Below are 14,332 nucleotides of genomic sequence, written 5' to 3'. Positions count from 1 at the left end.
TTTCACTTAATTATCACGAAATATAACATGGACACTTCGTCTATGATACATAGCCTCCAATTAAGGCATTTCGGGGCCTTCCAAATTCCAACCTCACAATTCCTATCGTGCTAGTAAGGCAAGACCCCAGAGTCCCTCTGCCCTGCTTCCATCTTTCTCGCGCACAGACACTTGCTCCAGAAGGCGTGCTTTGTCGGTGTTGACAAAGGCCACCACCTAACCAAGCTAAACCTGCAGCAACAAGGGCGACACAACGGCAGAGCTGGGTTAGAATTGTTGATGCAATCATATTAGTGAACATAATTCATTCTTGATGAAACGGTTCGAAAACATTGGTCGAATTCAAATTCAATGATTATTGCAAACATATCTCTGAGGATGTTTTGTCAATGATATAGGTCAAATCCATGTCTCATATTTGCATCTTCAACTTTTATATGATCTTTACCTTTTGGAGGACATTTTTTTTTTTTTTATTCTTTTGGTTAATTTTTATTGTGCTTGTATTTTTATTGATTTTCCATTGGTCTTGGATTTCTTGGCTTGGATTTCTACTAATTGGTTTTATGCTTATATATATATTGTTGTGAATATATGAAAAAGAAAAAGAAAGAGAGAGAGTTCAAAGAGGTTGAGAGAACAAGAGAGGCTTCTTGTATTAATTGTATATTCTGAACTTAGAAACACTCATATATATAAGGGTACAAAGATCTTAATTGACGACTATGACTTGGTCAATTACGACGGCTAAATGTGGTCATACAATACAAGTCGGTTTACAACACTTCTCCTTTGGATGACCATATTTAAAGAATATGCCTCGTTAAAACCTTGCCAAGGAAAAACCCTGTAGGAAAAAACTAATGGCGAAGGAAAAAGAGTACAGTATTCATGTGTACCGCCAAGTGTTTTAGGATTACCTCATTAAAACCTTGCAAAGGAAAACCCAGAGAGATAAAACTTTAGCAAAGGAAAAAGAGTACAATCAGTACAAGTCTTCAAGACATTACTTCCCCTGAAAAGTGCATGATAATATGTCTTCAACTCTCCGCATTTCAATGTTATGTACAATTTTCTTAAATATTGCAGTTGGTAATGCTTTAGAGAATAAATCTGCCAGATAATTACTTGACCGTATCTTCTTGACATCAATTTCATTTTTCTTCTCATGAATTGCAATGATCTTTTTGTGTGGATCTGAAAGATAACCCGCATCTGTATATCCAACTAACTGTGGACTTGATCCATGTTGATAAAATAATCACATATTCAGGGCTTCAATTGTACTGAGATAAGGTACTTCAAGATCAAAAAATTCTCCATCGTCTTTACAAGGACGAAATAGATTTTTCTGCTCATCAAATTATCGAGTAACCATTGGAGTACTCAGGGGATGAGTTTTGTCCATATAGAAGTGCTTCAAGACTTTATAGTGAAATTCACCATATTGATTCAAGATCATTTTAATATTAAATTCACTACTCTTCTGGAGTTGTGCTCTTCTGGAGTTTTCATAAATAACACAGTAAGTGAAGAATTCATCAATATTAAACCGCTAACCTCATTTTTCAACAAAAAAGGTGGCCAGCTTTTTAGATCAGATAAGCACCGCAAGCTTTTTCAACTCTTATATAGCTGTCAGGTGCCGCAGAGCTATAATACTATATCTTCTTGTCTCTTGTAAAGAGATACTTCACGAGAGATGCTGTGAAGTAATTTGTCATAATTTTCTCTATAAAAGAGATATTCGGCTCATCTCATTCGAATCTCATATTCTTCACTTTTCTGTAATCATACTGCATTCTTATTCTGCAATCTCTTTCTTCATTTTTATCTTGCAATTTCTTTCTGCATTCTTACTCTGTAATGGCTCAGCAATCTTCTCATGGCCAATATATGAGGTATTCTGCACCTCGTTCATCAGCTGTTTCTGCTTCTAGCACAGGTGCTATAATGCAATATAATAATGATCTGACTAATAAGTCAGATAATGAAGCTATCTATGAGCTTGTGAGTCTCGGTACCCGATACTCATCATCAATTGTCGCATTTTCTCAGCGATTGCAATCCAAAACTTGTAGTGACAAACTCCACGAGAATATTGCTATTTTTCAACGACTTCTTTTAGAGTCCAACATGAAGATAGGAGCAATAAAACAAGATAATAGGAATTTAAAATCCTTACTTAAATCTTCTTTTCGATTACCTACTTCTTTTGATAAGGATGCCATGCAGATTCTTGAAGAACAAGAGCGTTTAAAAAATGAGGCGAAATGCCTTAAATTTATGTAATTTTTCTTCGATATAATAAAATAATATTTCACAAATATTCATATTTGTGTTTTTATCTTCTGGTAGATGTTTTGTGTGCTCATTTTTATTTCTTCTTTAATAATACACACTTCTTATCAAACCCGTAATATGAATCTGAAATATTAATTATATTTAAAAGATGGTATTTTAGAACTAATAATATCATCCATCTTCCCCTTGAAGCTGCAAGGGTTTCAGATTTATATTTCAAATATGTGCAGTTTTCATGAGCTCTTCTGGAGCCTCAATGACATTTAAATCATATATATAAACTGCAATGGATACTGAAAATATATTGACAATAGCTTGTTCCAGATATAATACATATTTCTGTATGTATTCAGATCAGAAGCTTCAGGCATTCTTTATCCTTCAGGGATTTTCATATATATGTCATGATCCAATGATCTATATAAATATGCAATTACTCATGCATATCCAAACTCTTGGTAACTTTCAAGCTAATAAAAATCTCAATATAATTTCAACCACTTTAAAAGCATATCAATATTATTTTTTCGAGAAACTAACTTGTGATTTCTATATCACATTTTCAGATTAAAAGTTTCAGGCATTTTATATAATGTATATAAATATCCACTGATATTTAACAAAAATCACATCTTGAGGTATTTGGACTTCAAGTCCATATTTATCACATTTTACTAGTAATATCAATTCTGCAGGAATTGTTTGTAAGAAACTAACTCGTGATTTATATATCACATTTTTATTTCCTTTCTATAAATACCCATTGACATTCAACAAGCATTACCTCTTTAGGTGTTTGGACTAGAAGTCCATATGTATCACATTTTACTAGTGATATCAATTCTGCGAGAATTGTCTGTGAGAAACTGACTCGTGATTTATATATCATATTTTCATTTCTTTTATATAAATACCCACTGATATTCAACAAGCATCACCTCTTCAGGTGTTTAGACTACAAGTCCATATGCATCATATTTTACTACTGAAATCAATTCTACAGGAATTGTTTCTTTCAAATTTGGCCAATATTTTACGTCGGTATTCTTCGATGGTTCTAGATTCACTTTTTTCGTTACTTCTGGTAATGTCAATTGCCATCTTATATGGAAATATGTTGTCGACAACTATTTTATTTCTATCCATAATTTCTCCATTACTCATGAAATGTATCGAGATTTTGTTATTTTCAGGTACCTGTCCCTCTTCAAGGAAAGACATTTTCATGAAAAACCTCTTCAGGAGGCACTTTTTAGGAGATTTATACTCTTCAAGAGTTTATATAGGAGAATTTTATACAGAAAATTTGGATGGACTTTATTGCTTGTTTTGTGGGTATGGCCTCTTCAGGAGCACCAAATTATTTGTGCTTTTCTCTTTCGAGATGTCCTATATTTTGTATCAATAAGTCTCACATGTCTTTAGACATGTCTTATGTTCATTAGATTGTTGAATTTCTTAATTGTCCTATAAGGACTTCAATCCTCGCTGGGATTTTTGCAGCTAAAATATGAGACATTTTTATCTTATTACATCCATAATTTAATTATCATGTGAACTTCCAGTTCACATATAATAATCAAGATAACGTCGAATTATTTCATTTTATTTGCTTCTAACAAATTTTTCTTTCCACTTCTGGTGGTAAGAGTTTATAGTAAAAGAATCTTCTCGTTCTTTTATGGACTTCCATATGAAATTTTATTCGACTTATCGTAATTGATTTTGGATGATCAAGATAATCATAAAAGGATACAAATATTTTTAATTATATCACTTTTGATGCATCATAATATTTAATTTAATAATCGTATAATATCATCTAAAAAAAAAAGCTAGTAGTTTTTTTAATGCGAGCTTCTAACCCGAAATCATATCACGTCAAATCTATTGGTTTCTTTGAATAAAATGCATCATTCTTTTCACTTCAGGGAATAAAATGATATAAATTCAATATCATTCACTTCAGGGAATGATGTGGAACTATTAGAACGTGACTAATGATTTCTTATCAAAAGCTCATTATTTTGCTTAGCCACTAAAAGACTAGATATAGATTTAGAATATATTGTGAACTTTTACACCCGATATTGCTACTTCAGGAGCATACTCAATATTGTTACTTCAGGAGTATATTCGAGGCATTCATTATAAACATATATTCGAGGCATATATTAATAATCGTATAATATCATCTCAAAGAGAAAGCTAGTAGTTTTTTTAATACGAGCTTCTGGCCCGAAATCATATCACGTCAAATCTATTGGTTTCTTTGAATAAAATGAATCATTCTTTTCACTTCAGGGAATAAAATGATATAAATTCAATATCATTCACTTCAGGGAATAATGTGGAACTATTAGGACGTGACTAATGATTTCTTATCAAAAGCTTATTATTTTGCTTAGCCACTAAAAGACCAGATATAGATTTAGAATATATTGTGAACTTTTACACTCGATATTGCTACTTCAGGAGCATACTCAATATTGTTACTTCAGGAGTATATTCGAGACATTCATTATAAACATATCTTTTTTAGTGGCTTTTCAATACACAATTTCAATCATACAACTTCAAGTGCATTAATCATAATGAGCTTTTGGTACACGTATCACTCATTTAAACTATGAGATACTCAATAAAATTATTGATTTAAAGCGATCCTTTAGGGATGCTCAATTTCTATTTCAATATAAAATTTAACATCAATAATTCATAACAAGTATAAAAAAATAAATAGAATTTATATATAAACTATGTGAATAAAAATTTATTATAAATATAACTGAAATATAAATTATCTAAATTTTAATTCACCAGATATAACTGACATGTAAATTATGTAAATAAATATAAAATTTTATAATGCTATATTTGACTAATGAATCTGATCACATCTTTGAAGCTCGTGTTTAGCCACTAAGGTGTATTATTCCTACGTGGACAAGCATATTCAGAGGCTAACATAGTTGATAGTATCACCATCTAATCAATTGTGAAGAAATCTGACACCTAGGTTGATAAATGGGAGAAGATGACGTCATCCCTCATGTCATCCCTTCAAAAGTCTTTAGTTTTGTCTATACTTTTATCTTTCTTTAATATTTACGTTATCCTCATCTTGATTTTAATATTGATGCCTAACAAAGTTAGGCCCCCACGTGTTAAAAGCGTGCGTAACGTGTTGAACTTTCCAAAGTTTTAGAATACAAGGGATAACGACAATAATACACAGCAATATTTCAGCAGATTTCATGGTGCCTGAAATGATGGGATGAAAGAGACGTATGTACCTGAAGCCATTTTTGACTTTACCTTTCACAGCCATCACTCGAGACCTGAAATCCTTTGTTGGTGAGCCAATGAAAATAGAGACTTGCCTGGGTCTTCTTCCTTAAATTCCCGCTCCTGTTATCGGAGAGGTGAAGAGATCAGATGGTTAATTTTAATCGACAGCTAATAGTAGTCGAGGAATCCACGTCACTAGAAACCAGAACCAAAAATCTGGTTCAAGAAATTGGACATAAACCAAGTGCATCGTTGAAAACCGTCCCGTACCCGCACAGGTTCTCTTCAAAATATCCCAGCAGCTTCGTGAAGAAAATTGGGAACTGTTCATCCTCCTGAGAAGAGCTTCACCCTCGAAAATCCGACGTGGGTTCTTCTCGTCCAGGGTCATGGTGCTTGCAATTTTTCAGGTATAGGAGCTGCTTACGGAACGACGATGTGGCGTCGATGGGTGTTATGAGGCCGGCCTGATCTCTCCTCGTAGACTGCTCAACCTCCACCGTCCGATCCTCTCTCCCGGCCCTTACGGGGTCCACACTAAATCGGCACCAGGTGGTCCGACTCCGAGAGTTCCACCTTCACCGCCGACTTTCTGGTGGCTATGGCCACCACCTATAATCAGCAGCTGGTTTTTTTGCGGATCCGTTGTGGATCTGCTTCATGGCAGCCAGATCACCACGCCGAGCGGTCAATATTAGCTCAGAGAGGTTTTGAAAACTTTGGACGAGAACAATAGCCATGCGGTCGAAGATGAATTTTTCCGAATGATCTTTCCATCCGGAGGACAAGAACTCGAGGCTCTCGCCGATCATGGGGTAACCGGTCTTGCCCGGTGGGAGGTTTGGGCTACTAAAGTTGGATTTGTGCTACGTACTAAAGGCGAGCTGGTTTTGAGCCTTGAGTAGTACTAACCGAGTAAAGGTTTAGAAATGGAGAGAGATTATTCGAAGAAAGAAAAATGGGAAAATGAAAAATGAAAACAATCTGGGAAATAAACCCAGAAAGCAATTCAAACACTACAGAATTAAAAACATCAAATGTTTCGAGCTGCTTCTCAAATCTCTTACTAGAAAACCCGGGGAGAGAGATAAGAGAGAAATTGAAGTTGGGAGGTGGAAATTTCTTTATGCTCGTGCTGATAACGTATTGTGAATATATGAAAAAGAGGAAGAAAGAGAGAGAGCTCAAAGAGGTAGAGAGAACGAGAGAGCTTCTTGTAGTAATGGTATATTCCAAACTTAGAAACACTCATATATATAGGGGTATAAAGATCTTAATTGACGATTACAACTTGATCAATTACGATGGTTAAATGTGATCATATAATACAAGTTGGTTTACAACATATATATATATATATTTTTGGGATAATTTTTGTTGAGGAAAAAATGAGCGTATTGGCATATTCTTGTGAAAATTTGTGTAAAATAGTGTTGTAATAAGTGTTGTTAAGGAAAGGCTTGAAGCGTGCTTGAAGTGTGCCTGTTATTGGTCAGAACACGTGACTTCGCTCGACCCTTGCTTAACAGGGCGCTCGAGCGAACTTAGGCAGATTGCACCGCTCGACCCTCGCTCGACATGCAACTTAAGCGAACTTAGGCAGATTGCACCGCTCGACCCTCGCTCAACACTGAGCTCGAGCGAACTTAGGCAGAGTCAACCGCTCGACCCTCGCTCGACACTGAACTCAAGCGAACCCAGGCAGAGTGTGTCGCTTGACACTCGCTCGACGCTCAGCTCGAGTGAACTCAGGCAGATTGTGGTGCTCGACCTTCGCTCGAGCCAATGTTTCAGATATCTTACAATGTAGGGTTTTGAAGCGCCTCATTTGATGGGAACTATAAATAGAACAACTTAACTTCTGTTCTAAGGGTGGAGAATCAGAGCTAAAACCCTAAGGGCCTCCAAGATCTTTTTAGAGCAAACTCTCCCCCATTTGGTTGATTCTCTCTTGGATAAACACTTATCCACCACAAAACACTCACCAACTCTTACTTGAGTCCATTGAAGTGGACATATTTGTTGGCCGGAAGAGTCCGAAGCTGCTGTTGATGCAGAGATCGAGAGGTTCTCGTGGGAAGCTATAAGAAGGTCGGAGTTCCGACACTACATGTGTGTAGAGATCGAGTGGGTCACTCGTGGTGTTGCAAGCCAAGTTTAGCTACTACAAAGGTTTTGTGAGTGTATCTAAATTGGTTGTAACGAACTAAAATTTCTATAGTGGATTTGAGGTGGTGTCTTACACCCAGAGTGGTTTTAGATTTTGAACATGTTCTTCAAATGAGTTTCCACTTCGTGATCAAATCATGTGTTGATTATTTGTGTTATTTGATTCATTTATTAACTGCTTGTTTGACTAATTTTCAAAAGGCCATAAAAATTGGATTACACCTATTCACTCCCCTCTAGGTGTAGTGTTGTGTAGAACCACTGCTTTTCAATTTTTATTTGCGGTGAATCCTAATTCCTCCTTTTTTTAACTGTTGATCAAAAGTAAACCTGGCATGAACATGAGTTGTCTTCGTGGTAAAAGTTATTACATCAGACGCAATCCAAAGGTCACCGCAATTGATCAACCCAGACATTTTACTTTTGACCACTTTCCCGACAACCGATTTGGGTTGGGTGAATTAATTTGCGGCGAAATGTAGACATTTGTGGCGAAAGTACATGGATGCAAAATGCCTTAATTTTTGTAGTGAATTATGTTCACTAATATATCATGGAGTACTGGCCTTATGGTTTCCGTGGGTTGGAACGAAGTCAAGCTACTGATCATAGTAAAGTGCAGCTCGGCAGGCCATGGCGTTAGCCATGCCAACATGCTTGTAACCATGGGCCACACGTGCCTCCTATGTGACATGGGTCTTCAAATTGGAAATGCATGAAAGAGTTCGAGTTACTTTTGTTAATTGGAATCCCCCATAGTTTATGGAATTATAGCAAGCTTTTCTTTATTATATTGTATCATATAAAAGACAAGTATCCCAAGAATCATGGGACTCATTAACCCTCTTTTGTATATATTGTTGACAATCCAACTCCACGAGCATATTGCCCTTTTGTATGATGATCTTTTGTTGAGTTTTTGCACATGACTCAACCACCAAGCTTTGCCCAGTGGCCCACCCTCAATTTTCTCATCATGTCTGCAAACTAAAGAAAGTAATTTATGGGCTCAGACAAACTCCAATCTTGCACCGAGTTTATGGCTAAGTTGTGGATCTCTCTGAATTTGGGTTCTAGACTTCAAAATCGATAATTTCTTTTTTCATCTTTAGAATACCAACAGATTTATGTCAACAATATTTTTGTTATCGGCTTTTCCTAGATTGTTATTAACGATCTCTTGCATCATCTTTAAGTTGGACTTTTGATTAAGGATTATCCCTTGGGATTAAGGATTATTCCTTATCATTATTATACAACTTAAAAGATATTTATACCAAATTATTTTTTTTGTCAAACCCACGTGTCTCATGAACTTGTATAATTCAAACAACTAGTAAGACTGAAGAGATTTTATTCATTTATTTATTTTCAACTAGAGATCTAGCTTGATCGACAAACAAACAGTATGGAGTATTCTAATGCCGCATCAAATATTGATTTGGGAATCGTAATTTTAGTACTCCCAAAATAAATCTATAATGTAGATAATTTTGTGGGAATTAAGGATGAATGAAATAGGGGAAAATGAATTGTGCAAGAGCAGATTTACATGGAGTACTATGAATGCAGTACGGCAAGGCCAAATTATGTGTTTATTTTTATTGTTTAGAGAGAGAGAGAGGGTAAGGGATTTTTAAGAAGTTCGATTGTTATTTATTTATATTTTTTTAGGAATTATAACTTCATTAATCAAAAGGAAAAACGATTACAGATAATTATCAAGCCATATGACTTGAGAAATACAGTTTGAAATATAATCCCACCGCATATTAATACTTTCAACTTTACAAGCATTTTTAGCCAGTGTATGTGCTGCCATATTGCCCTCCTGATAAACATGTGAAAAAAGACAACTACCAAAGCAAAAGGAAAGCTTTTTAATTTCATGATATAACACTCCCAACCCAAAATTATCCATGCTATTTTCCTGCAAGGCTTCCACGATTAGCAAACTCTCACTCTCCACCATAAGCTATGAAATTACCATACTAGCACACAATTGCAACCCTCTGAAAAGCCAATAATTCTATAGCTGCAGTGTCTTCAACCTCAACCTTAGATTTACTCACAGCCATAAGCACTAGGCCTAAAGCATCTCTCAACACAGCACCAACACCTATTTTTCCCAAAGCTGTAAAAGCTGCACCATCAACATCTAACTTCAAGCAGTCAAATTGAGGAGGTTACCATCTGTAATGTTGATTAATCTGTAAACAATTCTTTGGCTTCACTTGATCATAACTTCTCAACATAGTTAAAGCATTATCAACTACATGTTTAGGACTAAGCAACAACTGATCATGCACATATTTATTTCTTCTATAACAGAAACTCCAAGCCAAAGCAAAAAACACAGGCAACTTTTCACTCATTGTCCCTTCACAAATTTTCAGAGCTAACTCAAATACTATCATCCTTTTGTCAATGACTAGCCCAGGGTAATAAGATTGCCAAATCCTCTGGAGAGTAACACAACTCACCAAAGCCTGATGAAGATCCTCACTTTCTGATAAGCAGAATGTACATGTTGCATCAATTAACACATGTTTCTGCACTAAGTTCATTCCAGTAGGTAATCCATCTTTGCATGCACGCTATGCAAAGATTTTTATCTTGGTTGGAACTGGCATATTCCACAACTACTTCCTGAGAACACATTGACCCTGCACATTTGAGGTTTCTGCAATCTGAGATCCCACCTGAGCATAAATAAACCTATAGCAGCTTTTAACATTGAACATGTCATTTCTCTCATGAGACCAAACCCTCTTATATTCGACATCAGCAGAACATAACAGTATTTTAAGTATATCAGCTACCACAGTTGGATTGAAGAGAGATCTAAGTTTATGAATATCCCACATTTTTTCATTATCCACAAAAAGAGAGTCTACTAAATCAAATCTAGTTTCCTCCCTAACCACAACCCCTTTAGAAACTAAAGAATGATGCCCTGGAACCCACTCATCCAGCCAAATCTTAACAGGCTTTCCTCTCTTATTCTCCACCTACACCCTGCCACAAGCCATTTTCTAGCTTCCCAAATGCCCCTCCATGTATAAGATGGACATTTACCCAATCTTGCTCGCATAAAACTAGTATCAAGAAAGTATTTAGCATTTAATAATATGTGCATTAAAGAGCTCTCATCTTGAAATAATCTCCACCCTTGCTTTACTAATAAAGCCAACTTGAAAATTCTTAAATCTTTAAACCCCATCCCACCTTGAGATTTCCTTTGACACATTTTATTCCAGCTCAACTAGTGAATCTTCCTCTCACTATCCTTTTGGCCCCACCAAAATTTTGACATCATACCCTCCAACTCATAACACAAACTAAAAGGAAGAAGAAAACAACTCATTGTGTATATTGGGATTGATAGAGCTACTGCTTTCAATAAAATTTCCTTACCACCTTGTGACAGCAACTTTTCTTTCTAAGATTGAAATTTTGCCAAATCCTTTGTTTTATAGACTAAAAAACTCTATTTTTTGACCTCCCAATAACAGGTGGAAGTCCAAGCTACCTCTCACATTGTTGAATTTCACAATTACTCCACAGATTCTTGATTTCTTTCTTAGCTTCCACACTTACATTACCACTAAACACAATCATAGCTTTTTCCTTATTTATCCTCTGACCTAAGACAAATTCATATGTCTCCAACAATTTTTGCACTTTTTTATTCTCATCCACCTCAGCCTTACAAAAAACAACACTATCATCGGCAAAGAGTAGATAATTAATATGAGGAACCCATATGCAGATTTTTATATTAGAAATATCCTTCCAAAACCTAGCAGTCCTTAACTTAAAAGGGAGATCAAACCCTTAGTACAAATGAGAAACAGATAAAAGGAAAATGGTCCCCTTGTCTCAAACCCATAGTTGGTATGATAGGACCCTTAGGCTCTCCATTGATAAAAACATAAAAGGAGACAGACCTAACAGAACACATGACCAACTCTATCGAACTCTGATGAAACCCATCACCTCCATAACAGATGTTATAAACCCCCCACTCACCCTATCATAAGCCTTACTCATATCTAACTTTAAAGAATGTATTGCTTTTCCCCCTTCCTTTTTTGTTTAAGATAATGTACCAATTCATAAGCAATTAATACATTATCAGAAATGAGGCGCCTAGAACAAAAATACTTTGACTCTCACTAATAACCCTTGATAAGACATTTTTCAATCTATTAGAAAGAATCTTGAAAATGAGTTTATAAACCTCACTACACAAACTAATGGGCCTATAGTTAGCAACTTTAACATGACACTTCTTTTTAGGACTAAGGGTAATATGAGTATGGTTTAGTGAAGAAGGAAAAACACCTAAATTTAAAGCTTGTAGAATTGCTGAGGTAATATAATTCTCAACCACATGCCAATACTTTTGGAAAAATATTAGTAGCATGCCATCAGGACCAGGGGCCTTTGTAGGATTCATTTGTTGCAAAGTTTCCTTCACATCATCAGCATTATACTCCTTAGTCAAATCCACATTCATCTGATAAGAAACTTTACTAGCAACTTTTGATGGTTAAACAATTGTTGACAATGGGTGTATCGTTTCATTAAGAGACAACACTCTCTTCCATTTCCTACTAGATAGCCCATTGAGCTTGTTCTCAACGGGCCTGTTAAGCTCATCCCTATCGACATTAAATTCGATCTTTAAAAACCCATCAGCCCAGGATCAATATTAACATTATTCAAGTCAGTTACACAAACATCCACCTTTCTGAATCCCTTATCTTCTACAACTAACCATGTAAACGCGCCCCCATCAACTTGCCTACTCCCCTTCTCCATTAATTTAGCACCCATGTTCTCCTGAATTTCAGCAACCCTTTCGTCCATTAAAGTCGTTGTAACCGCATCATCTGTTACAGTTTGAATTTGAAACTAACAAAACCCACCACCATCATCCGTTGTAACATCCACAGCCCCCTTTATGGCCTTTGACTCATTTCCCTACATCTCTGGCGACTGCACATCCTGAGAAGAAGAGTAAGGAGAAGATTTTGCAAATTCCTTTGCTATGTTATAATTAATTATCATCGTATTAAAAAGAGAACAATGTTAAAAGTGAGCATAGATTCAAATTTTCACACAAAATTTAATCATTAAATCACACATAAATAAATTATGTGTACAAGACTTTTGTCGCCTTGTAATAGTTCCACATTTAATCATGAAGCTAAGTTGTTAATGTTAGCATTTAAAACTATATTTCTATAATAACATAGACATCTGTGTAACCAATAATTCACCTCTTTGGTAATGTGGGCCACTGTTTGAAAAGTGAGGCAAGAAAATTATGTGGTGGCCCAAACTATTATTAGTAGATTAAGCCTGTTTGGATTCAGAGACCATTTCATCTCATCTCATTATTACAATTTTCTCAAACTCCTATACAAAATATAATGAACAATTCAACCTTTTCAAATCCCAATTCAATCTTTTCAAATTTCAAAACAATAATAATATTAAAAAATAATATTCTAATAATATTTTATTCAACTTTCATCTAAAACTATCTCATCTTTGAATCCAATAATCATTAACATATTGCTAGCTATTTGTATGGAATTGAATGATCTATTTCTTTTTAGAGAAAGAATAGACAAATCATACAAATCATGTTACTGCATTTAATCTTATATATGTAGAGTGAGTGGACGGAGTAGATGCACAACTATTTGTTGAAAAATACTTTAGCCCCAATGAAATTATATAAAAATAATCTCACAAACTAATGTGTCTTGATGTAGTGATTCATCAAACTATAAAAATATTTTTAAAATTTAATGTTCTTTTTCTCTTAGTTCAAAGAACCGATTGAATAGATAAATTATTCCAAAATTTAATACAATAATTCGTTCCAACTAACCTCAAGGAAAGAAAAGACCAAAGAATATAATAATTTAATACAATAATCATTTTTGGCTATTTAGGATTTATTGTTGAAATGGATCCTACCATCATGTGATGTGATCAAGTGGTCCATTAAAAAAAATTAAAAATCTAAATACAAAAAATGTAATGAAAGTCTAGAATTTTAATTTTCTCTTTTGTATTTTTAAAATTGAAATAATCTATCACAAAATGATCACACAAAAATAATCACATAAACTAACGTAACTTGATATAATTTGTTAGATTATAAAGTTAATTTTATTGTAAAGCAGATCTGACATATCACATGAAGTTACGTTAGTTTATGAAATTATTTTTGTATAATATTTTTGTAACTGTAGCATTCATCTTTTCAATAACCCTTTTAATTTGAATATAGTTTTTTGGAGTTTTTTCAATAAACTATGTGCCATTAAGTAATGGTTGCCATCGATCAAGATCACATGAGCTATTAGAGTCATTAAGCCATATTTCTCTAGACATTATCTCTAACAAACTTAGTTGTGATAAAATAAACATATTCTTTTGTATTTCAGTTTTTATGCCTTATCATGTACATTCAAGATCTACATGATCTATAACATCTATATATTTGTACGTACTTCACAATAAAGAAAGTAAGAGTTTTCTCCAC

At 34.7% G+C, this 14,332-nt stretch overlaps 1 long non-coding RNA gene across 1 annotated transcript; it reads right to left on the bottom strand.

The window, feature by feature from the left end:
* Positions 1-32: 32 nt before the first annotated feature.
* LOC122294820 lies at positions 33-6,913 on the bottom strand. The gene is made up of 3 exons (XR_006237745.1): positions 5,866-6,913; positions 5,601-5,715; positions 33-231 (listed from the first exon to the last, which is right to left on the bottom strand). It is a non-coding gene; the product is annotated as an uncharacterized LOC122294820 (long non-coding RNA).
* Positions 6,914-14,332: the final 7,419 nt, after the last annotated feature.

The sequence above is a fragment of the Carya illinoinensis genome, chromosome 14 (genome assembly GCF_018687715.1).
Source record: "Carya illinoinensis cultivar Pawnee chromosome 14, C.illinoinensisPawnee_v1, whole genome shotgun sequence".
Lineage (NCBI taxonomy): Eukaryota > Viridiplantae > Streptophyta > Magnoliopsida > Fagales > Juglandaceae > Carya > Carya illinoinensis.
The sequence above is the reverse complement of the archived record's forward strand: the minus strand, read 5'-3'. Positions and strand labels throughout refer to the sequence as shown.